This window comes from Dasypus novemcinctus, chromosome X, assembly GCF_030445035.2.
Source record: "Dasypus novemcinctus isolate mDasNov1 chromosome X, mDasNov1.1.hap2, whole genome shotgun sequence".
Taxonomy (NCBI): domain Eukaryota; kingdom Metazoa; phylum Chordata; class Mammalia; order Cingulata; family Dasypodidae; genus Dasypus; species Dasypus novemcinctus.
The window spans coordinates 150,095,304-150,121,962 of NC_080704.1; positions in this window are offsets into that span (position 1 = coordinate 150,095,304).

The following is a 26,659-nucleotide window of genomic DNA, read 5'->3' on the forward strand; positions in this document are numbered from 1 at the left end:
TGTGTACAATTCAAAATTGTAGATATGCATAGAGACACAAAAATGTGACCCATAACCAAAAGAAAAGTTGGTCAATAGAACCTGGCCCGGATATGACAGAGTAAACTGAAGTAGCAAACAAGGATTATAATAGGGAGGTTATGTATGCATTCAAGGATCTAAAGGAAAACTTGAGCATATTGTATTAGTCTGCCAAAGGGGTGCTGATGCAAAGTACCAGAAGTTTTTGGCTTTTATAAAGGCTATTTATACCCTTTATAAATAAAAGCTTAAAGTTACAAGGCCATAAAAGAGTTTAACTCCAGGTTGCTTTCTCACCAAAGTCAGTTGCCATGTGTTGAAGCAAGATGGTCGTGGATCTCTGTGAGGCCTCTCTTTTCCCTTAGGGCTTCCTATATATCTCTCTCCTGGTTAGGGCTTCTCTCTCAGGGCTTCCTATGTCTCTCCTGTGGGCTGGCATAGGGCTTGTCTCTCAGGGTTTTCTCTCTCTCGCCTGACTTAGGGCTCATTTCTTTCCAGGCTTTCTGCATCAGTCTCAGCTCTCTTCTCAACAGTCTCTCTAAACTATCGGGCAAATGATTCATCTCTCCCTGGGACCATAGGATCAAAAATGACAAAATTCTTTCCTCTTCCATATGTCTTCTTTAGTATCCATTTATATCAGCCCACCGAGGGGGTGGGGACTCAACCTGAGTCAAGCCCTACTGATGTGGTGGAATCAAAAGCCCAAAAATGATTTCATCAAGTAAACTTAAATCCTTTGAATTTAATACAATCAAAGGGTATCACACCCAGAGGACTAGATTAGTTTACAAACAGTCTTTCTCTTTTTGGGATTCATAAAATAATCTCAAACTGCCACACATGGTATATGGTATACATGATTATTTTGTTTACAACTTCTCAAATAAAAAAAATTAAATGAGATGACACATTTAAAATGTCTGAACATAATAAGGGAGAAATAGGAATTAAAGAGAGAAATATAAACTAAAAAAAAGAACCAAGTGGGGATTCTAGAACTGAAAAATAAATTATAGGAAATGAAAAATGAAAAATTCACTGAACACTAAATAGCATCTTAGACACTGAAGAAGAAATTCTCAATGAACATGAAATATACCAATAGTTATCCAATGTTAATCACAAAGAAAAAAATGGCTAAGATTGAAAGCGTTTCAGTGACATTTGAAATTATATCAAAGTAATACTAATGTACATTCAGTCCATGAAGGGAGATATTATACTACTTCATGCAGAATATAGTAACTTTATGACAATGTAAGCCCATTTGCCATTCCCTAGTGTCTTTTATGCTGTAGTTGCCACATGTAATTCATCTATATACATTATAATCTAATAAAATAAAATTATACTTTTTGCTTTTAGTATTCATATTTAGTTTAAAAGAACTAAATGGAAAGAAATATAATCATTTGTATTCACCTATATACTCACCCTTTTTGATGCTCTTTATTGGGTCCTGAAAATCTGTGTTTCCTTCTGGTATTATTTTTATTTGACTTGAAGAATGCCCTATAGAATTTACTTTAGTGTATGTCTGCTAATGATGATAAAAATCTTATTTTTTCTTTATCGGAAAACATTTATTTTGTCTTTATCTGTGAAGAATATTTTAAATGGATATCAAATTTTGGGTTAATCAAGGTTTTTTCCCTATCAGGAATTCAAAGAGAATATTCCATTGTCTCCTGGCACCGATAATCTCTGATAAGAAATCAATACTTATTTGACTGTGACTTGTAATACATGACAGTGGTAGCATCTCACTTGTGTGTGGGAAATACCTGCCTTTTCATTAAGTAGTCCTGGGACCATTGGCTATTCATGTGTAAAAAGGAAATTCTACTTCTCCTTCATGCTGTATATAAAAATCAATTCCATAGTCCCTTTTCAGGTAGTCAGGGTTGGGAAATTAATCATAAACCATATTAGTATTATGGAAAGCTCAAGACATGGTGGAGGGCTTTGATGGATTTAGGTGAGACTGGCCCTGTAGACAGGAGTTGGTAAACTTGGCTCATAGAATAAATCTGGCCCATGGCCTGTAATAGCAAAGCTTACAAGCTAAGTATGGTTTTTACATTTTTAAAGGGTTCTTAAAAAAAAACAATGAAGAATGTGTAACAGATGCTCTTATGTGGCCTGCAAAGCTTAAATTATTCATGGTCTGGCCATTCACAGAAAAAAGTTCACTGTCCTCTGAATCTAGTACAAAATATATCTTCACCTACTTCATACCCTAGTTAGGGAAAGAACAGTTTCTAGAAACTTCACTGTGGGCTACTGTGTACTTGTTCTTCACGGAGATGGCTTCACTGAAGTAAACAAAGATGTCTCAGACTAGCCTTTAATGTGAGGCCAGACACCAGAATTATATTAGAATGACATCCAGAAACTAGTTATATCCTTATATATTAGATGATCTTACAGGAATCTAAAGGTGATCATTCCTGATTGAAAGGAAGAAACCTAGTGCATTATGAGTCACACTTTCTGAAGGGCCATTTAGACACTATCAGACAGAATGAAAGGGACACAAACTTATGCTCTAACTGCTTTCTATCTTCAGGTTTTGATTTCTCAAAAGACCACAAGCTTAGGAGTGGAAAACAACAGAGAGAATAAAACTCACTGGCATCTTGCTTTGGAGACAATCATTGAGTCTAAAGGAAGCTAGATATTATTGAACTAGGATACTGACTTTGAGAACTGCTAGGCTTTTGAAATCTCTTGTTTCTGCTATAGCCTAAATGTTTCCCTGCATGATTAATAGTCTAGACCTTAGAGTAAGGATGGACTGGATGCTATCCATCTAGGGTCCCAAGGAAGGGGGCAGTGCCTGTTGTATTCCTCTCTGTAGCCAGACTTTGGAACACATGAGGGTAGAGAACCATGAAGGACAGACAGAAATGGCTGTGACATGGCAGATAAGAATGGAGAGGAGGGGAAGAGAAAAGAAAAGAGATGAAGAAAGAGGTGAACTCCCCCACACTCCTCCTCCCCACACAGTATTTGTGTGTGTGTGTATGCACGTGTGCACTTGTGTGCACACATGCATATTTACAAAGAAGAAGGGATCGTGTAGATGCCCTAGATAAAGCCAGGGTTTGGGTTGGAGTGAGGCAGAGGTTACAGTGAGGAGAAGGTAGGGAGAAAAGTCTGAAATATAGGCATTGGGCAGGGGTGTGATGAGGGAGCCAGGGTTGATTGTTTCTCATATCAGTTGGTAAAAAGATACAATGATTCAATGTTTTTCTGTGGTCGTTTCTGTGCACCCGGACTCTAATGGTATCCCTATTCAATCTTTCTCCTGCACCCTGAATTTGAGTCCATCTGATCACCTAGTGCAGTGGTTCTCACTCCTGGTTATTCCTTAAAATCATCCAAAGAAGATCTGGAAAAAAAACATCAAAACCTGTACCTAACACCCAAAGATTCTAATATCATTAGTTTGGGGTGGGGCCCAGGCCTCAGTATTTTTAAAAATTTCCAGGTGAGACCCACCAACCTGGGGCCTGATCCCTGCCTCTGACCTCTAATATTATTGATACTTGTCTTCTAGGTCGTAGCCATCTAATCTGTGGGCTTTGAGAGACTTCCTTCATTCAAACTGGAGACAACTATGGCACAGTGGAGACAGTGGGACCTACTTGGCGTCCTGTCCGGAAATCCTCATCAAGTCTTGATAGCCCCTGAAGGCAACAAGCAAAAGCAGGGAATGTGTGATGAGTTGGGCCCTGAGGAAAGAAAGCACCACACTAATGAAAGAAGTTGTTGATCTGGGAGGAGTGGGATGTGTGGGGAGTGGGGTATATGGGAACCTCTTATATTTTTTAATGTAACATTTTGTGTGATCCATGCATCTTTAAAAAATAAAAGATAATAAAAGAAAAAGAAAGCAGAGGGCAAGAGCCCCAGAGGTCTTCCAGGAATCATCACTGAGTGAAAAGGGAGAAAGAAACTGCAGGGCAGCAGTGGAGACTTTGAGATCTCTGTAAGGCCTGTTGCTGTCTGTGGTTCCTGCATGTACAGTCCTGCTGTGTGTGCCCTGTTTCCTTGCATAATCAAGAGTCAAGCTCTTAAAGCAAGAACGGTCTGTGTGTGTCCATTTGGGATCCCAAGGAAGGGAGAGGAGAAGGGGTGGCTTCAGGGCCTCTCTGCAGCCATGCTTCAGGGAAAACTGGCCTGAAAGGGTGGGCCAGGTGGTGGCAGCTATGAAGAGGGGAGAAGGCAGGGTCGCAGGTCTTAAACCAAAGGGAGGAGAGGAGGCTGGGACCTGAGAGGGAGCCTGGTGCTGCTGAGGGGCCTCCAAGCGTTTCCCCGGCAGACCCTGAAGGCCAGGGAAAGGGGAGAGGCCCCAGTAAGGCTCTTTCAGGAAGTTCCTGGTCACCTGTCCTCTGAATGCAAGAAGGGCCTAAACTCCACCAGGAAATACTCCCTGGGGCAGTTTCTTCCAGAGTTCTGCCTCTGTGAGCAGAGAGCACAGGGCATAGGGCTCCCTGCAGATCTCTCTGCCCATTGAGTTATGAGACAATTAGAGGATCTCAAGCCTGGAGCAAGCCTCTCTCTTGGAAACCACTTGCTGATCCTCAGCTGTGGTTCTTAATTCTTTTTTATGCTATGAACCCATTGCGTACCTGATGACAGCTAGACTCTCCAAAAAATGCACCAGAATTACTTTTACATATGACTGATTCAAGGGGTTTTATTTTCATAGACCATCACCCTCCCCCTGTCTTACTCTGGACCCCCAAGTTAAGAACCCCTGCTCTCCCTTCACGTCTACCAAATTGCAGTTTCCCATACTTTTATTTGGGGCCGAGTGTCATGAATCCCATTGACCACTAGATGCTGACAGAGATTGTATCAGGATACTTCACTTTTGTCTTCTGGGGCTGAAGGCAACCTTTTTGACAGGTCAAGTCTGTTATCATCAGATGTGTGAAATTGGGCTGAGGACAAACCAGCGTCGCCAGATCTTCCTCTTGTCTCTCGCACACATCTTTGATTGAAAGAAGGATGAAAAAACACTTTCCACTTGAACGTGTGATACGCCTCTCTTTTATAATCCTCTTCCTTCCCAGATCACAGATTATGAGTGAATATTTCCAAAAGTAACACCTGGTAGGTGCTGCAATGTAGCTGACTTTGGCCGTGTCTGTGTTCTCCATAACCTCTGATATAAATATCTGACCGTGGGAGCACAGGTTCAGGACAATGTGGAAAATACTCCACTGGGGAAAGTAGTCAAGCTTCCACCCAGGAGGTCCTGTGCCTTCCTCACTCAAATGCACAGTTTTATATGAGAGTTTCAAGGTTTCCTCATTCATCTACCGTTCTTCTCAAATTTCAGGAATGTCTTTATTTTTTTTTTTTATTTTTTTATTTTTTTACATTTTACAAGGGTGATTTATTAATTTACAACTCAGAGTTCTGTGATCATGAAAGTGTTCAAACCAAGAAATCACCAGGAGATGGCTCAGCTTCTGTGTTCCATTTAATTTAGCTTCTGATTCCTGGCCTTTCTCTCTTTCTATGGCCCCACTGATTCCAGTTTATAAAGGACTACAGTCAGAGAACTAAGACCCACCCTGGGCTATGCCTTACTGGAATAATCTAATCAAACAGCCCTTAGTGGAATCTACAATAGCTTCACACTCACAAGAATGAACCAATTTAAGAACATGATTTTCTGGGGTCTCTAAAAGTCTCAAACTACTACACTCCACCCTCTGGTCCCCAAAAATACATGTTTTTTCCATATACAAAATACATTCAGTCTATCATGGTATTTCAAAATGCCTTAAGTACAAGTCTCGTCAGAATCAGTTATAGGTATTTAGTCTTCGGACAAATTTCTCCTCAGGCTGTGCGACCTGTGAAACTTAGAAATGCTGTCAAATTTCTTTAATAATAGGAATGTCTTTAAATGCTCCTAAATTATTAAATAAATAGAACTTAAGATGCAATTCTGGGTGAGAGCTAGACCACATCCTATTCATTCGCTCTCTAGGTGTGTAGCTGTATGGGATGCCAGCTTACTGAAGGAGGACACTCCTGTTAGAAGCTCTTTAAGATCAGGAACAAGGAAATGATGCCCCTGTCACCATTCTTATTCAACATTCTACTGGAATGTCTTGTCAGCGCTACTAGGCAAAAAAAAAAAAAAAAAAAAAAAAAAGGCCTCCAAAGTAGAAGGAAGAAGTAAAACTTCCCCTATTTGCAAATGTCATGATCCTATATACAGAAAATCCTGGAAAATCCACACCACAGATGCTAGAGCTAACAAGTTTAGCAAAGTGTTGGGGTACAAGATATACATGCAAAAATCAGCACTGTTTCTATGTGCTAGCAATTCGAACAGAAAATCAAGAAAAAAAATCCATTTATAATAGCAACAAAAAGAATCAAATATCTAGGATTAAAAGACTTCTACATGGAAAACTACACAACATTTTTAAAAGAAATCAAAGGAGACCTAAATAATGGGGGGACACTCTATGTTCAAGAATGAGAAGGCATATATTGTTAAGATGTCAATTCTACCCAAAGATAGAGATTCAACATAATTCCCATCTAAATTCCAAGAGCATTCTTTTCAGAAACAGAAGAGCCAATAATCAAATTTATATGGACTGATACTGAGGCAGTGTGGAAAAAGTGAGCCAAATGTACGCTATGGATATGGCAATAATCAGATGATATTATTTTATCTGTAGTGCTGCAGTCGGCTCACAATAGGTTGGCTCAAAGGGAAGGCAACACAGAACTTACAGAAATAAAGGACAGAGACACAAGAGAGAAGATAAAGATGGGATCAGGGGACTCACAGCTTCTGGAACTGAGAGCCTCAACCCTAGTTTTCCCATCGCATTTATTGGGAAACTACCAAGCAGCTGTTTGCTATCTGAACTACAACATCATTTACATAACAGGGAACAACTGCAACATCTAACAACTGCTACATTTAACAGGTGTAACATTTACAATAACAAACAGGTAAGCCAGTTTCCCACACCACTGTAGCAAATGACACACCACATTGTGGTGTGCTGTTGGAGGGGTGTTTGGGAATTCTGCACATGTGCATAATTGTTTTATAAGTTTACAACTTCTGTCTTAAAAAATATATTTAAAAAAATAATAGGGTGGGTTGGGGGAAAAACACACCTAATATAAGATAAGGACTATGATGAGTAGTAAGATTTTGACAGTGTTCTTTCAAAGTTTGCAACAAACGTCTCATGACAATACAAGGTGTTGGTGGAGGGTTGATGTATGGGACTCCTGTATGATGTTATACATGTTTGCTTTGTAAGTTCACAACTTTTACTATACACTTAATTGCTTATGTACGTTCATATATAAATGATAGAAAGATAATAATCGGATTGGTTGGGGAAAATACTTTTTTAGTAGTAATATTTTGACAATATTCCTTAATTATTAGTTAAAAATGTTTAAAAACAATGCAAGTTATTGGTGGTAGGGTGAGATGTTATATATGTTTGTTTGATGTTATATGTTTGTTTTGTAAGTTCACATCTATTATACATTTATTGTTTATGTATGTTTATGTATGAGTGATATATTTCAATTAAAAAAAAGTTAAAAAAATTATATGGAAGGGTAAGGGGCCCTGAATAGTCAAAAGTGTCCTGAAAAAGATGAACAAAGTGGGAGGACTCACTATAACCAGTTTTAAAACTTATTCCATAGCTAGAGTAATCAAAAGAGCATGTGGGGGGAAAAAAGAAACAAAATAAAACAGAACAAAAAACAGCAAGTGTATACTGGCACAAGGGCAGAAAGACTAATGGAGTTGAATTGAGAGTTCAGTAATAAACCCTATCATCAAAGGTCAATTGATTTTTTGACAGGGGTTCCAACTCCCCTAAATTGAGAAAGCATCGTCTCTTTAACAAATGGTGCTAGGAAAACTGGATCTCCACCTACAGAAAGTCAATGTGGACCCCTATCTCACTTCATATACAAAAAAATCAACTGAAAATGGATCAAAGACTTAGGTATAAGAACCAAAATCATAAAACTCCTAGAAGAAAACATAGGGAAGCTTTTTTTTTTTTTTTTTTTGCATTCTTCTGTGTCTGCTTGTCTTCTCTTCAGGCAGCACTGTGAACTGATCATGGAACCTTCTGGAGAGAGGTGCTCAATCTCTTGCACCACCTCAGCTCCCTGGTCTGCTGTGTCTCTTATTGCCTCCCTCTGTGTCTTTTTGTTGTGTCATCTTGCTGTGCCCATTCTCTGCTTGAGCCAGCTTGCCACGCCAGCTTGCTGCGCAGGCGAGCTTGCCTTCACCAGGGGGTCCTGGGCACTGAAACCTGGACCTCCCATATGGTAGATGGAAGCCCAATTGCTTGAGCCTCCTCCACTTCCCCATAGGGAAGCTTCCTCAGGAAATTGTGTTAGGCAATGGTTTCTTAAACTTTAAACCAAAAACATGAACAATGAAAGAAAAAACAGATAAATGGGACTTCATCAAAAATGAAAACTTCTGTAGATTAAAAGACTTCATCATGAATGTAAAAAAGAGGATCTACAGAAAGGGAGAAAATATTGGGAAACCATATATCAGGTTTAATGTCCAGAATTTATAAAGAAATCGTAGAACTCAACAACAAAAAGATAAGCAACCCAATTTAAAAATGAGCAAATATTTGAATAGACATTTCTGCAAAGAAGATATACAAATGGTCAAAAAGTACATGAAAAGCTGTTCAACATCATTAACCATTAAGGAAGGAAATGCAGATCAAATCTGCAGTGAAATATCATCTCACACTCACTAGGATGGCTATTCTTTTAATATGTGAAAAATAACAAGCATTGGAGAGACTATGGACAAATAGGAATACTCATTCATTTTTGGTGGGAATATAAAATGGTACAGCTGCTGTGGAAGACAGTTTGGTGGTTCCACAGAAAGTTAAGAATCAAACTATCATATCACCTGACAATCCCACTACTAAGTATATACCCAAAAGAATTTAAAGCAGGGACTCCAACAGATATTTGCATACCAATATTCCTAGTGACATTATTCACAATTATCAAAAGATGGAAGCAACCCATGTGTACATCAACGAATGAATGGATAAACAGAATGTGGTCCACACACACAATGCTATATTATACAGCCATAAAAAAGAAATGAAATTCTGATGCATGTGACAACATGGATGAACCTTAAAGACATCATGGTGAGTGAAATAAGCCAGACACGAAAGGACAAATATTGTATGCTCTCACTGATATGAAATAATTAGGGGAAGCAAATTCATAATCAGAAATTAGAATACAGAATTCATAGAACTCAACAACAGAAAGACAAATAATATAAAAATGGGCAAATACTTGAATAGACATTTCTTCAAAGAAGATATACAAATGGCCAAAAAGCACATGAAAACTTGTTCAGCATCCTTAGCCATTAAGGAAATGGTTACCAGAGGCCGGAGAGGGGATAGTGAATGGGGAGTTAATGCTTATTTGGTACAGAATTTATGTTTGGGGTGATGGAATGGTTTTGGTAATGGATGGCATTGATAATAGCACAACATTGTGAATGCAAATTAACAACACCAAATGACATATTTGAATGCTATTAAAAGGGGAAATTATAAGTTGTATTTGTATGTATGTTATTAGAATAAACATTTTTAGCAGCCTCATAGGGCTATACAACATGAACAGTGAACTCTAATGAAAACTCTGTACCATAGTTAATAGTATAATTACAATAATATTCTTTCATCAAATTGTAATAAAGGTATAGAGTAATGCAAAGAATTTACAATGGGAAAACTGTATGTGTGAAGTTTTAGTTTGCCAAAGGCTGTCCGTGCAATATCAGAAATTCCCTTTTCTTATCTTATTTTAAAAAATATTTATTTATTTATTTATTTATTTATCTATTTATTTATTTATTTCTCTCCCCTTCCCACCCTGTTCTCTGTGTCTATTTGCTGCGTCTTCTTTGTCCGCTTCTGTTGTTGTCAGCGGCACGGGAATCTGTGTGTCTTTTTGTTGTGTCATCTTGTGTCAGCTCTCCGTGTGTGCGGCCCTATTCCTGGGCACGCTGCACTTTCTTTCGTGCTGGGCGGCTCTCCTTATGGGGCGCACTCCTTGCACGTGGGGCTCCCCTACGCGGGGGACACCCCTGCATGGCATGGCACTCCTTGAGCGCATCAGCACTGCCCATGGGCCGGCTCCACACGGGTCAAGGAGGCTCGGGGTTTGAACCACAGACCTCCCATGTGGTAGATGGAAGTCCTAACCACTGGGCCAAGTCCGCCGCCAGAAATTCCCTTTTATAAAGGGAATTTATTTGAGGTAAGCCTTACAGTTCCAAGGTTGTGAAATGTCCAAATCAAGGCAACATCAGAGATGCTTTCTCACCAAAGGCCATCTGCTGGCAGATCCTGGCGTCCTGCCTCATGGTGAGGCAAGATGATGGGTCTGATGGTCTCTCTCTACTTTCTCCTCAAGCTCAGCTATGGGCAGTTAGGCATCTCTCCCTGGGCCACAGGTTCTTGAGCCTCTCTGGGCTTTAATCTTTCTACAGCTGTAGGCAAACCCGGAGTCCTCTTTCTCACATGGCAGGGTAAAACTGACAGAGCTCCCTTTTTGGTGCTTCTCTTTCTCTGTGTGTGCTCCCAGTTTGTATCAGAACCAGCAAGAAGGTGGAGACCCAACCTGGAACATACCTCACTGACATAGTCCAATCAAAAGCCCTAAAGCTAATTGAAAGTGATCTAATCAAAGGGTCCTTTAATTGAATCTAACGCAATGAAAGTGCCCCACACTCACAGGAATGGATTAGTTCAAGAGCATAATCCTGAATAAAAAAATTAAAAAAAAAAATGTAGGGCAAAGACACACACACACACACACAAAAGAGCATAATCCTTTTCTGGGATTTACAAAATTCAAACCTTCACAGGGGGATATGCATGATTTTTCTGTAAACCCACAACTTCTCTAATAAAAAAAATCATAAAATAAAAAATGAATTTTGTAAGTGTATCCTAAGTAATGACAATGCCATAAATCTGACTAGCTCAACAAATGGACCTAAAATCCAAATATAACTATAAGAAAAACAAATAAATATACAGTATACTCACATACACAGCTTAAATAGAAAACAAAATAGTGTATCAAAATTTTAAATTACTTGCAAATGGAAAAGTATACATCAAATCCCAGGAAACCATCTCATAAGGATAATCAGCACATTCTTTCATGGAGAACAGTCTGGAAGAAACTGAGTGAAAGAGGGATGAGGGGAGTTAGTAGCAAATCTAAAAGTGATTTAAAATTTCCACCAGAAATGGACACAACCAAGCCAAGGTCCACAGGAAGGAGGAATACAGTAAGGATTAGAGTGGACTTAATGATATTCTATTCATGAACTATTGTGGTTTATAATAGAGAAAATGTGGCATTGGTGTGGAAAAAGTGGCCATGGTAGCTGCTGGGTGCGGGGAATGGGAGGAAGAGATGAGATGTGGAGCCATTTTTGGGACTTGGCGTTGTCCTGGGTGGTGCTCCAGGGACAATTGCCAGATATCGTATGTCCTCCCATGGCCCACTGGATGGAACGTGGGAGAGTGTGGGCTATGGTGTGGACCACAGGCCATGGGGTGCAGCGATGCCCAGAGATGTACTCACCAGATGCAATGGATGTGTCATGATGATGGGGGCAAGTGTTACTGTGGGGGGAGTGGTGGGGTGGGGGCGGTGGGGGTGAATGGGGACCTCATATTTTTTGAATGTAATATTTTTTAAAAAATGAATAAATTGAGTAGAATTTGGAAAAAAATAAAATAAAATTTCCACTAGCTAGACAAAGTCCATTCTAAGTTGATGAGAGTTCTTACTACAAGTATGGGTGTTCAAGATTTAATAAAATGACAAAAAAAACCCCACCAAAATACCCACCATTTAACTAGAAAACAGAGAATGCCTAACTCTTAAATTATTTGTTATCTGTAAGTAGAAGATTAAGCAAATCCCAGTGAGCTATCTCTCAAGCATTCCTATCTCATTCCTTCACAGAAAGCAAGGACAGCCTGGAACAAACCAAACAGAGAGAGAAGAGGGGATCTGGCATAGACCTATGATTAAGCTAAACTATTTGCCAGAAAGAGAAAATCAGAGTAAGTGTGAAGGTATTGAAAATGTCCCAGTACATCAGAGCACCGACCACAAGAAAGGAATGTTAAGAGTGCTCTGAATTAGTGTGGCAGTCTTCAAAAGTCATCACCTCTGCTGGAAAAGGAAAAAAAAGATGGGAGAAACATCCTTTGGAGATGGGGATGTAAAAGGGAAAAGAAGAAAAAGGGTAAAATTTAGGACTTCGCAAGAGAAATGAAAACCAATATACAGCAAAATACAACTTCCTACTTCTACTGGAACAAAAAAAAAAAAAGAAAAAAAAACAATTAAAAAATTGTACTTTGACCAACTTAGCAGAAGAGGGTGCCCTTGGACTAGGAATGTTATAAACTACCAGTAATCCACGAAATTATTAGGCAAAAATAAAACTATTATAAGAATAGGGAAGCAGATGTGGCTCAAGTGATAAAGCCTCTGGGAGGACCCGGGTTCGATCTCTGGGGATTCCTAGTGAGAACGAAGACAAGGCATTCCTGTGCGGTGAGCCAATGCCTGCATGGTGAGCTGAGTGCCCATGCGGTGAGCCAAGTGCCCACGTAGTGAGCAGAGTGCAGGCTTGGTGAGTCAAGTTCCCATGTGGTGAGCCAAGTGCCCACACAAGTGCCCGTGCATCAAGCTGAGTGCCTGTGCAGTGAGCCGTGTGCCCGCATGGTGAGCCAAATGCCAAATGCCAAGAATGCTCAACTGATAGAGTGTCTGCCTACCATATGGAGGTCCAGGGTTCAAACCCGGGGCCTCTTGACCCATGTGGTGAGCCAGCCCACATACAGTGCTGATGCACACAAGGGTGTCCCCCTCATAAGGGAGCCCCACATGCAAGGAATGCACCCTGCAAGGAGAGTTACCCCATGCAAAAAAAGCACAGCCTGCCCAGGAGCGTTGCCATACACAGGGAGAGCTGACACAGCAAGATGACGCAACAAAAAGAGACACAGTTTCCCAGTGCCACTGAAAAGAATGCAAGTAGACACAGAAGAACACACAGCAAATGGACACAGAGCAGACAATGGTGGGGGTGTGGTGGGAGGAGAGAGAAATAAATAAAAAAGAAATCTTTAAAGAAAACATAAAAAACAATACTTTACACAGCAAAGCTGGCATTCAAAAATGATGGAGAGTTCAAAATATTCACAGATAAGCAGAAGCTAAGAGAGTATGCCAGTAAGAAACTTTATGATAGTCTTTATCATAAATGAAATAGAAAATAAGAAAGCACTAGAAAAAATAAACAAAACAAAGAGCTGATTCTTTGAGAAGATCAATAAAATTGACAAACCCTTAGCTAGACTACAAAGAAAAAAGCAAGAAGATGCAAATACACAAAATATGAAATGAGAAAGGGGATATCACCACTGACCCCATGGAAATGAAGACTATCACAAGAGGATACTTAGAAAAACTATATGCCAACAAGCAGGACAATTTAGAAGAAATGGACAAATTCCTAGAAACACATAAGCAGCCTACACTGATGAAAGAAGAAATTGATGATCTCAACAAACCAATCACAAGTAAAGAGATAGAATCAGTCATTGAAAACCTCCCCAGTGTGATGGAGTTGGTCTCAGATGTGACCTCTCTACCCATACCTCTTCTGTCACTTTTACTGAGCCTATGGTTGATGCTGGGGTTGGTGTATACTCAGAAGACTTGAATCTCTGGACTGTCCATGTGCCAGCTGGGCCTTGAGCCTCAGCAGAGTTGCAATGCCTATTCTCCTGTTCGTTGGACATATCCAGGTCAGCCGATGGGGAGGAGAGAATGGTCAACCACCACATCAGTGAACCGAGAGTGTCTACAAATGTCTACATCAGCCATATAAGATCTAAGCCCCCTCTCTATTTAGAGGTAGAATGGACATCACCATCCCAGGGTCCACAAGGTGGAGGAATATAATATGGATTGGAGTGGACTTGCTGGTATTGTATTATAGAACTGTTGTGACTCTAGCAATGGAAGAAATTCTATCATCGATATGGAGATGGTGGCCATGGGAGTTGCTAAGGGCAGGGAGAGGGAGAAGAACTGTGATATGGGGCATTTTCGGGACTTGATGTTGCCATGAATGATATTGCAGGGACAGATGCAGGACATTGTTTATCCTGCCATAACCCACTGGAGGGACTGGAGGAGAGTGTGAACTGCAATGTAAACTATGGTCCATGCATTGTGGCAGTGCTCCAGCATGTATTCACCTAATGCAATGAATGTTCCTTACTGATGAAAGGGGATGTTGATGTGGGAGGACAGGGTGGGGTTGGGATTGGGGTATATGGGAACCTTTATGTTTTTTAACATAATGTTTTGTGTGATCTATTTATCATTTTTAAAAAAAGAAAAAAAAAGAAACACTGGAAAAATGAAAAACCATAATGAATGAGATTGGTTATCTATAACAGATTGTGCTATTAGGGAAGAAACTAGAGGATGTGGAGAAATGAGTAGGTAAAACCATGCTAATGTTACATTTATACAAGGTAAACCAATAAGGATGGGAAAATACCTGTTTTAGTTTGCGAAAGGGCTGCAATGCAAAGTAACAGAAATGTGTTGGTTTTTATAAAGCATACTTGTCTCTTTAGGTCTTCCTTTATCAATTTTGTCTATTCCACTCTCTTCCCAAGTTCAACTGTAAGTTATCAGGCTGGTCTCCTCTTGGGCTGCTCCATGAGCACAATCTCTTGGGGGGCTTCGTGTTGAAGCAATCCTCTCTCTCACATTGCAGAATCAAAAACATGCTGGCTCCCTTTTCCCTCCTCTGTCTGTCTATGTGAGTCCATTTATATCAGACCCAGCAAGGGCGCAGGGACTCAATCTGAATCATGCCTCACTGCCAGAGTCCAGTAAAAAGCTGTATAGGAGAGCAGATGTGGCTTAAGCAGTTGGGCACCTGCTTCCCATGTGGGAGGTCCTGGGTTCAATCCCTGGGGCCTCTAAGAAACAAACAAGCAAAACAAATGAGGGAGCCAACTCGGGGGGCAGGGAGGCAATGTGTCCCAGTGGTTGAGAGATGGCGGTCCAGGGCTCAGTTCCTGGCCCTGGTACCTAAAAAAACCAGAAAGACCTATAGCAATCTTAAAGGGTAATCTAATCAAAGGCACCCCAACTGAATTTAATACCATCAAAGGGTATCACACCCAGAGGAATAGATTAGTTTACAAACATAATCTATCTCTTTTTGGGATTCATAAAATAATCACAAACTGCCACACTGCACCCTATGAATCCCCAAAAGACATGTCTTTCCATATGCAAAATATATTAATTACATCACAATATTCCAAAAACCTTAACTTAAATCATTTCAGTAACAATGCTAAGTACAAAATCATTTCAAAATTAGGTATAGGCATGCAGTTTGTGTTGGTTCAAAAGTCCCCTCTAGCTGTAGACATGTGAAACTTAGAAAACACATTATTTGCTTCCAATATATAAAGGAGAGCCATATATAGAATAAACATTTTTATTACCATAAGGAGGATTTGGGAGGAAAACATGAGTCATGGGTCCCAAACAGTTCCAAAGACCTGCATCTATATCCATTAGATGTTGAAGTTTGTGAGTTATCCTTAAAATGGTGATTGCTTCTTCTCCTTAGGGACTTGTGAGGGCCCACCATTTCCACAGGCTTGCCCAAAGGTCGTTTTCTTGGTTCCACCATCATCAAGCATCTAGGTGGTGACTGAGCTCCACACTACTCTCCAAGAGCATTTGGGTGATGGCCACACTTCCCCAATCTCTAGGGGACAGTCTCAATCACCTTAGTAGAATAAAGTGGCAGCAACATTTTCCATAATCTCTAGCGTACAAGCCAACCATTCCAGAAGAGTCGGGTGGTGACCTGATTCTCCCTAATCTATGAGGACTAGGTGAATTATTTCCCCAACCTATGGGGAACAGGTGCATCCCCTCAGAAAAGTAGGGTTGTGTCCTAACTTTCCCTAACCACCAGTGAATGCACTCCACCCTCTCTGAAGCCTGGGGTGGCCAAACTCTTCCTGAACAGCTGGCTGAAACATCAACCCATTTCAAATGCCAGGGTAAACTCACCCTTTCAATACACATAGGTGGGGTCCATCTTTTGGCCCAAGAAGGTGTCTTAATTCTAGACCCCTGCTTCTATTGTTTTCTCCTTAAGTTTTCCCTTTAATCTCTTCCCTCCCTGTTGCTTTTAGTCAAGGCTGACAGTGGGTTCATTCACAGAGATCTCACAGAAAGCTCATTTGTTTAGTATGCAGAAAACAGGGGTCCAAGCCATGAGACAATATATAAGACTTTCTACAAGTCTTTTCTTTTTTTACAAGTCTTTTCTTGATAACTGCATTTTCTTTTTTTAATTTTTTGTCTTTATTTTTTTCTTCCATGCTTTTTTTGTCTTTATTTTTTTAATATTATATTAAAAAAATATGAGGTCCCCATATACCCCTACCCCCTTCACCCCACTCCTCCCCCCATAACAACAACCTCCTCCATCATCATGAGACATTCATTGCATTTGCTGAATACATCTCTGAGCACTGCTGCACCTCATGGTCAATGTTCCACATCATAGCCCACACTCTCCCCCAGTCCACCCAGTGGGCCATGGGAGGACATACAATGTCCGGTAACTGGCCCTGCAGCACCACCCAGGACAACTCCAAGTCCTGAAAATGCCCCCACATCACATCTCTTCCTCCCACTCCCTTCCCCCAGCAGCCACAATGGTTCTCCACACCAATGCCACATTTTCCTCAATTACTAATCACAATAGCTCATGAATAGAATATAGTAAGTACACTCTAATCCATACTCTATGCCTCCATCCTGTGGACCTTAGAATGGTTGTGTCCACTCCACATCTATATCAAGAAGGAGCTTAGTTTCCACATGGATCCTGGATGCAATTCTCCTGCTTTCAGTTGTAGGCACTCTTGGCTCCCTGGTGTAGTGGATGACCTTCTTCACCTCCATGTTAGCTGAGTGGGGTTAGTCCAATAAACCAGAGTGTAGGAGCTGCAAGTCTGTTGAGGCTCAGGGCCTGGCTATCACATGGTCAGTCCAGAGATCCAGGTCTCCTGGGTGTACATTAAACCCCAGCACCAACTACAGTTCCAGTAAAAGATAACTGCATTTTCAATCCTGACTTAGAAATTCCAAGTTTAGTTGATGTATCAAGTGGGGCACTATCCTCTGGGGGCTTGATTTCCAGAAGCTTGGAATTTCCCATATCATCAGTCTCTGATTTATTTGTGCCCAGCAGTATAGTTATCAGCATATCTTTCCCCTCCCATTTTGCTATAAGTTGAAAGGAGAAGCCAGACAGCATTCTCCATATTTACTTTAGAAATCTCCCCAGCTAAATGACCAAACTTGTCATTTACATTCTGCCTTCCATCTAACATCATTAGTCAATCTTGCCAAGTTCTCTGCACCATCAAAGCAAGGATCACCTTTCCTTCAGTTTCCAATAATAGTTTCATCATTTCCCTCTAAGGCCTCACTTTAGACACTAAATAACTTTAGTGTCCATAGTCCTACCAACAATCTCTTCAAAGCACTCTAGAACTTTTCTATCAAGCATCTCAAAATTCCTCCAAAAATACCCCTTTATAAAACCATTCCAGCATTTTTGGTAATTGCAAGCAGCACGACCCTATTTTCATGGTACCAATTTCTCTTAGTTTGCCAAAGGGTCACCAATGCAAAGTACCAGAAATGTGTTGGCTTTTATAAAGAGTATTTATTTGGAGTAAAAGCTTAAAGTTCAAAGGCCATGAACTGAGGTAACGTCAGAGGTGCTTCCCCACCAAGTCAGCTGCCACATGTTGAAGAAAGATGGCAGACAATCTTTTCCTGGTCTCTTCTTCCCCTCCAGGCTTCCCCTCCAGGCTTCCTCTCTCAGGCTTAGCTGTTCAATTTTCTTCCCTATTTCAGCTGCAAGCTGGCACAGGGCTTTTGTATTAGGGTTTCCTATATCAGTCTCAGTTGTTTTGCTCTCTTCCCAAGTTCAGTTGTAAGCTATCAGGGACATAGTAGGACTGATCTCCTCTTGGGCTGCTTCGTGGACTCAGAGTCATGGAAGCTTCATGCGTAAACAATCCTCTCACATTGCAGAATAAAAAATATGCTGGCTCTCTTTTTCTTCTTCTGTCTGCCTATGTGATATCAGACCCAACAAGGGGGCAGGGATTCAAACACATAGTACAATAAAAGGAACTATAGCAATCTTAATGGGTAATTTAATCAAAGATCCCCCAGCTAAATTTAATGCATCAAAGGGTATCATACCCAGAGGAATAGATTACTTTAAAAACATAATTTCCTTTTTGGGATACAGAAAATAACCTCAAACTGCCACAATATCTAAAATGGACTAATGGAATAAGTAAGAACTAAATATTACTTCAAAGAAATAACCACAGTGAAGGGGAAGAAAAATCTAACCTGATTAACTTTTGAATTTATTATTGTATCTATAAACAATATAAACAATATCTAAAAACAATATTTTGTCTAAAAACAAATGAACTATAATTAGATATTGACCTTTAGTTTTAAAGTTTATTTTTTACATTATAAACCTGAAACTACTCTCTGTGAATTCTAGTATTAAGCAAAAAATGTAAATATGTTGTGGATTATGAGAGTCAGGTTTCTCATTATTGGAAATAGTAGTTACAAATATGAAAGGGAGAACAATTAATGGGACCATGCTTTTTAGATTAGAATTGGAAGGATTAGTGTGAATTCATGGTTTAATAGATATAGGTAGATGATTGATAGATATATGATCGATAAATAGAATGATAGAAAATAGAATGATAGAGAAATAGATTAAAGCATATGTACACATTTATATATACATATTGTTGTACCTACATGTACATGTAAAAAAATTTCCTAGTGTCCACTGAAAGAGCCTATAATTAATGATACCGAAGTAGAAATGGGTACATTTAGTACTTAGATCTAGTTTGGAAATACTATTCCAAATTGATCATGGGAGTAGGACTGGGAAAATACATGATGACCCTATAAATGCCATGTTGCTTAGAAAATTTTTAAAAGTAGTCAGAGGAAGATGGTTATGTGTCAGGACATAAAAACTACATTAAAGTAGTTACTGAATGACTAAATCTGGGATTATTTGACCATCAACATAAATAATGATAGTAGATTATAACAAATTAGAAAAAAGAATACATTATTCTAAAATAAATACATCATCATAGAAGAAGGAAAACTCTTCCTTATAGAATAATATGGACTAATGAATGTAAAAGGAATGGTGGAATTAGAAATCACCATTTGGCAATCATATAATAACTGATTCATGCAAGAAAAAACAATGGAGAATGACAATGGTGAAAATGATGGAGTAAGGAATTCTGAAATTCTGCCCTTTTATAAAAGCAGTGAAAAACATGGCAAAGATCATGCCACGATGGATATAGGTCATGTTAAATTACATCAAAAATGTATAAAAGTCTATAGGCTAAAATGTAGACCATAATGTAAAACATAAAAGAACTAAAAATTTAGAAAATTGTATAGTCTAAAATATAAACCATAATGTAAACCCAAACGGAACCATGTTTGAAAGCTGTTGTTCCAATATCTGTACATTAGCTGCAGCAAACATAATATGAACATGTAAAAAGATCACTGTTGGGGAAGGGACAAAGGGTTTGATGTTGGATATGTGGGAGTACCATATATTGTATATGTGAATTACTGTGACCTAAACTTTATGTCAAGAGAAACTTAGTAATCAGGGGGGAAAAAAAGGAAGAAAGGAGGTAGACACTGAGGAAGAAATGGAAGGAATTGCCTTGCTACTGTACATACAGGGCAACACCTGTAGCAGTGGTGAAAGGCTAAATGTCAAAAACAAAGTTTTTCATTTTTTCATTTCTTTGATACCCCAATTTATTTTTACTTTATTTACTTTTTCTAAATTTCTCTGTATTCTGTATCTAACCTTTAAACCCATCACTGTATTCCATTTTTCTATCAATGGACCCTGGCAATATATTGGGCTTCCTTTTTGAAGAACTTTTGGACTACAGAGAGATTCAACTATGGCAGGGGAGGAGCACTTGTGTGGGGTGTCATTTGTGGGGGGCACACGTTTGGGAGGGAGTTCTCTAGGGCATGTATACAGGGTATATAGAAAGGTTTGGATTTTTTTTATAGTGGTTTCAGTTGGAAACGACAGATGAGAGAGTGCTGAATTCCTGACCAGGGGAGCTCTATCACATTCTGCAATTGAACAACAACAATCCCCCAAGTGCAATGGCAAAGACCAATAAAGATGGATGGTCCAATGATGAGCCCTTGGTACTGATGACTCCAATTATGAGCCTGTGTGCCTGAAACATGAACTAGGCCTATAGCTGTGGGGTGCCTAATAGTTACCTCCTGGGAGCATCCATGTTGCTCAAATGTGGCTATTCTCTAAGCCAAACTCAGCATTACCTTCCCCCCAGCATGGGATATGACTCCCAGGGATGGGCCTCCCTGGCACCAAGGAATTACTACCAAGCACCAGCTGATGATGTAACTACAAAACACCATGAACAAAGAGGTCAACTCAGACTGGCAGAATATCTCAGCTTACATGTAATGTTGGGTGTTAAAAACTGCTTTTTGACTTTGGATAAAAAGGGGGAAATGGAAAGGACAAGTGAGTTTATATGGCTAAGAGTCTCCAAAAAAGAGATGGGAGGTCATCAGGGGGTGATGCTTATGCATGCCTCAGCAGGGTACCAGAGACAGCCAAGGTAGACAGAAACACAGGTGCTGGTTCTTCTGAGGGCTGCAGTGACACACAGGTTCTATGGTCAAGGCAGATGGCTCTGGAGTTCTGGGCCATGTCAGTTGGCCCTACTTTGGAGTTTGTGTTCCTGAGTGTGATGGAGTTGGACTCAAATATGACCTTTCTACATATGCCTCTTCTGTTACTTTTACTGGACCTGTGGTTGGCATTTGGGTTGGTGTATACTTAGGAGACCAGAATCTCTGAACTGTCCATGTGACAGCCAGGCCCTGGGCCTCAGCAGACTTTCAGTTCCTACCCTCTGGCTTCTTGGACTTACCCTGGTCAGCTGACAGGGAGGTGAAGAGGGTCAACCACCACACCAGGTAGCCAAGAGTGCCTACAGCTGCAAGCAGGAGAAGTGAATCCATCATCCATGTGGAATCTAAGACCCCTCTTGATGTAGAGGGGGAATGGGCATAACTATCCCAGGTCCACAAGATGGAGAAATAGAGTATGGATTAGCGTAGACTTACTGGTGTTCTGCTGGGGAACTATTGTGATTAGTAAGGGAAGAAATTGTAGTAGTGATGTGGAAGGGTGGCCACGGTGGCTGCTGATGGTCGGGAGAGGGAAGAAGAGATGTGTTGTGGGCGCATTTTCAGGATTCGAAGTTGTCCTGGGTGGTGCTGCAGGGATGGATCTTGGACATTGTGTGTCCTGTCGTGGCCCACTGGGTGGACTGGGGGAGTGTGTGGACTGCAATGTGGACCACTGTCCATGTGCTGCAGCGGTTCTCCAGAATGTATTCGCCAGGTGCAGTGGATGTGTCACAACGATGGAAGAGTTTGTTGATGTGGGAGGGGTGATGTGGGTGGGGTTGGGGGTATATGGGGACCTCATATTTTTTGAATGTAACATGTAAAAGAAAATAAAGAAGAAAAAATAAAAAATTTTTAAAAAGTTGTAACCAATGAGCATGAACAGAATTAATTCTAGATATCTATATGAATTTCAATTACAAACAATGTAACAGTTATATTATTATAAAATATTATGTCTTATAAATATTTACTTGAAATAAAAAAAAACATAGCAAAGCTATCAAAATCAAAATTTGAGAACTCTAGAATTAACTAAAGACTTGGAACAACCCGGGAAGAACATATTCAAGAAAAGTCACTGAATTTGAGGAGGAACAGCAACCCTTTTGTTTTCCCTTTCCCTCATCCCATTCCTTGCTCCAAAACTCAGTGGTAGTCTTGAAAACAACAACTCACATTTGTAGTACATAATTCATAAATAATTTTAATTTTTTTGTTTGGATCTGTCTACTGCTTCCTTGGAAGACTGGCTCAAAAAACTTGTCTTATGCTTATCCCAAGGAACAGAGAACGTCTGCAATTGCAAGCAAGATAATTCCATCCATCTGCCCCATTGGATCTAAGCCTTGTCTCAATTAGAAACAGAGTGGGCATCACCATCCCCAAATCCTCAAGATTGGGGAATGAACAATGGACTAAAGTAGGCTTATTATTATTCCGTTATAAACATTACTATTCTAGAAAATGGAAGAACTTCAATAATTGATATAAAGATAGTGTCTACCAGAGTTTCTGAGAGGAAAGAATAGGTGTACTATTAGGGCATTTTCAGGACATTGGAATTGTTCTACGTGATTTTGCAATGGTTCCTTCAGGCCATTATATATTTTGTCATAACCTAAAAATTTGTGTGGGACAGAGTGTAAACGATAATGTAAACTGTAGTCTGTGGTTGTTGCAATGCTTCAGTATGTGTTCACCAACTGTAACAAATATACCACACTAATGAAAGATGTTTTTAATGGGGGTAAGTGTGAGAAGGAGAGGAGATGCAGCATAATGGAATCCCCTATATTTTTTATGTAATATTTATGTAATTTAAAGTTTCTTTAAAAATAAAAAAATTAATTAAAAAATAAATTTGAAAACAAAAAACAAAAAAATAAGGCTTGTCTTCATTTCATCTCACTGGCCCAGTGCTAAAGCTGCTAACCAAGGCAATTACCAAAAACATTTATTTTATTTATTTATTTTTTTAAAAATTTATTTATTTATTTGTAATCCCCCCCCCCGCCCCCGGTTGTCTGTTCTCTGTGTCTGTTTGCTGCGTTTTGTTTCTTTGTCCGCTTCTGTTGTCGTCAGCGGCACGGAAAGTGTGCCTATTCCTGGGCAGGCTGCACTTTCTTTTGCGCTGGGCGGCTCTCGTTATGGGCGCACTCCTTGTGCGTGGGGCTCCCCTACGCAGGGGACACCCCTCCGTGGCAGAGCACTCCTTGCGCGCATCAGCACTGCGCATGGGCCAGCTCCACATGGGTCAAGGAGGCCCGGGGTTTGAACTGCGGACCTCCCATGTGGTAGACGGACGCCCTAACCACTGGGCCAAGTCCGTTTTCCTAAAAACATTTAATTATTTACATTTTCAATTGTGAACAAAACCACTGAATAGAAGATCAGAAGGAAATTGACTTGAACAAAATTATATAACAAATAAATCTAAAGTCATCTGGAGAATACTGTATCCAACTATGTAGAGTACACATTCTTTTCACATTCACATGGAACATTCTCCAGGATAGATAATAAGTTAACAGATAAAAAAGTGTCGATAAACTTTCGAAGATGGAAATCAATACAAGTATGTTCTCTGACTACAATAGAATGAAATTAGAAATTTATGATAGACTACAATAGAATGAAATTAGAAATTTATGATAGACGGTATTATGGAAAATTCACAAATACATGGAAATTAAACAACAAACTCCTAAATAACCAATGGGTCAAAGAAGGAATCATGAGAAAAATTATAAAATACTTTGACATAAAAAAACCCTAAAACATAACATACCAAAACATGGGATTCAGAGAAATCAGGGTTCAGAGGGAAATTTATAATTGTAAATACCTACACTTAGAAAGAGCTAATAAATTACTTCAGCAAAGTTACAGGATACAAGATCAATATTAAAAATCTGTTGTATTTCTATTTACTAGCAATGAACAATCTGAAAATAAAATTAAGGATCAATTTCATTTGTAATAGCATCAAAAAGAGTAAAATACATAGGCATAAATTTAAACAAAGAGGTACAAGATGTGCACATTGAAAACTACAAAAATTGCTTACCAAAATTATAGAATACCTAAAAAAAAGGGAAAGCTATCCATTTTCCATGACTTAGAAGACTTAATATCATGAAGATGGCAATACTATATAAAAACAATCTATAGATTAGATACAAACCCTGTCAAAATCCCAAGGACCTGGTCGATCTTTGGTTTGGAGTTTGCTATTCATCATGTGCTGAAATGCTTCAAAGCATTATTAAAATTTTTTGGATTTCCATGAAGCCCAACTATATCCAAGTTTACCAGGAAATTTGGTCAGAATGGGTTTGATGGCTTTCATCATTTTTAAAATCAGGAGTGCTGTTAAAAGAAGAAAAGCTTTGAAATCTTCAAGTCATATGCCTGATTTTGGTCATTATTAACCAGCTTCACTTGAGGTACACATCAGATGAATAATTTGTCTGGCTGTAAATTAAAGCAAGTTATGTTAGATATGAACATGGAACATTACTGTACACTTGTATAAGTACCGCCTATTCATGGTATAAATAAATGTATCTGTAAGCTAACAAAAATCTCAATGGCCATTTTTTTTTGTAGAAATGCAAACCTGATCTTCAAATTCATATGAAATTGCAAAGGACACCAAATAGCTGAAACAATCTTAAGATAAAAAAAAGAACAAATTTGGAGAACTCAATGCTCTCTGGTTTCAAAACTTACCGCATTGATATAGTAATCAAAACACTGTGGGATTGGCATAAGAATAGATATATAGTCCAATGGAATAAAATTGAAAGTCTGTAAACCCACCCACCTATGGTCGATTGATATTTGACAAGGATGCCATAACCATTCAATGGGATAAACAAGTCTTTTTAAAAATAAATGATGCGGGGACAATGGAATTTCCATAATGCAAACAATAAATATGGACTCTTACCTCACATCACCTATACAAATAACTCAAAATAGATCAATGACTTATATACAAGAGCTAAAACTATAAACTTTTTAGAAAGAGACATAGATGTAAATCATCATGACCTTGAATTAGGCAATAATTTATTATATAGCACACCAAAACCACAAGCAACCAAAGAAAAAATAGATTAACTGGATTTCATCAAAATTCAAAGTCTTTTGTGCATTAAAGGACACTATCAAGAATGTGACAAGAAAACTCAAAGGAGAAGGATAATATTTATAAGTTGCATATTTAATAAAGGGCATGCATCAAGAATATATAAAGAATTCTTATGACTCGACAACAAAAAGACATGATCTAGTTTCAAATGGCAAATGATTTGAATAGACATTTCTTCAAAGAGTAAATGGCAATCACCAATAAGCACATGAAAAGATGCTCAATATCATTAGCTGTTAGGGAAATGCAAATCAACACCACAATGAGATACCACTTCAAACCCACTAGGACAGCTATTATAAAAAAGAAGAAGAAAAATGAAAATAACAAGAGTTGGTGAAGATGTGCAGAAATTGGAAGCCTTATACATTGTTGGTGAGGATGTAAAATTGTGCAGGACCTGTGGAAAACAGTTTGCCATTTCAAAATTTTAAACATAGTATTATCATATGATGCAGTAATTCCACTCTTATGTAAATACCGAAGAGAAATGAAAACATTTGTCTGCTGAAAGCTTGTACATCAATGTTCACAGCAGTATTTTCCATAAGTACCCCAAAGTGGAAACTTATGATTGTTTAAAGAAATATGGTATATTCATACAATAGAATACTATTCATTCATTAAAGAAATTAGTACTATTACATGCTGCATGAAAACATTATACTAAATGAAAGAAGCCAGGCATAATAAGTCACCTATCGTATAATGCCACTTCTATGAAATGTTCAGAATAGGCAAATTATTAGAGATAAAACCTAGACTAGGGTTTGTCAAGGGTTGGGGAAGTAGTGAATTTGGACTGACTGCTAGTAGATACAGGGTCCTTTTGGGGTGGATGGAAATATTCTGGAAATTGATAGTGGTGATGGCTGCACAACATATGAATATACTAAAAGCCACTGTAGTGTACACTGAAACTTGTGAATTTCACGCCATGTGATATATATATCAATAACAACAGCCAAAAAAAAAAAAGAATTAACAACAGATGCTAAAACTGGTGGGTAAATGTTTGATGAGTAGTAGGCTATTTACATAGTCTTAAAGTATCTCCCACAAGATACTTATTATTTACAAAGCAAAAAAATAGTAATTTCACATTGGAGAAACCTGGCATACATCACTTCAATGAAATGATCACAAAGTTAACAGCACCAATAATGGGACAAACTATATTCTTTTGAGCAAGTGCTCAACCACTGAGCTACATCTGCTCCCCAATGAGAGTTGGTTTTTTCATTTGCTTTGTTTTTCAGGAGGTACTGGGGATTAAGCCAGGACCTCATACATGGTTAGCAAGTGCTCGATCATTTGAGCTGTATCTTCTCCCCAACAATGTCCTTTAGAACCTTCTCTCCTCCCTTATTAGATCCCATCCAAGATCATGTATCGCATTTAATTGTCATTGTCCCTTTTATAGCTCATTTTCCT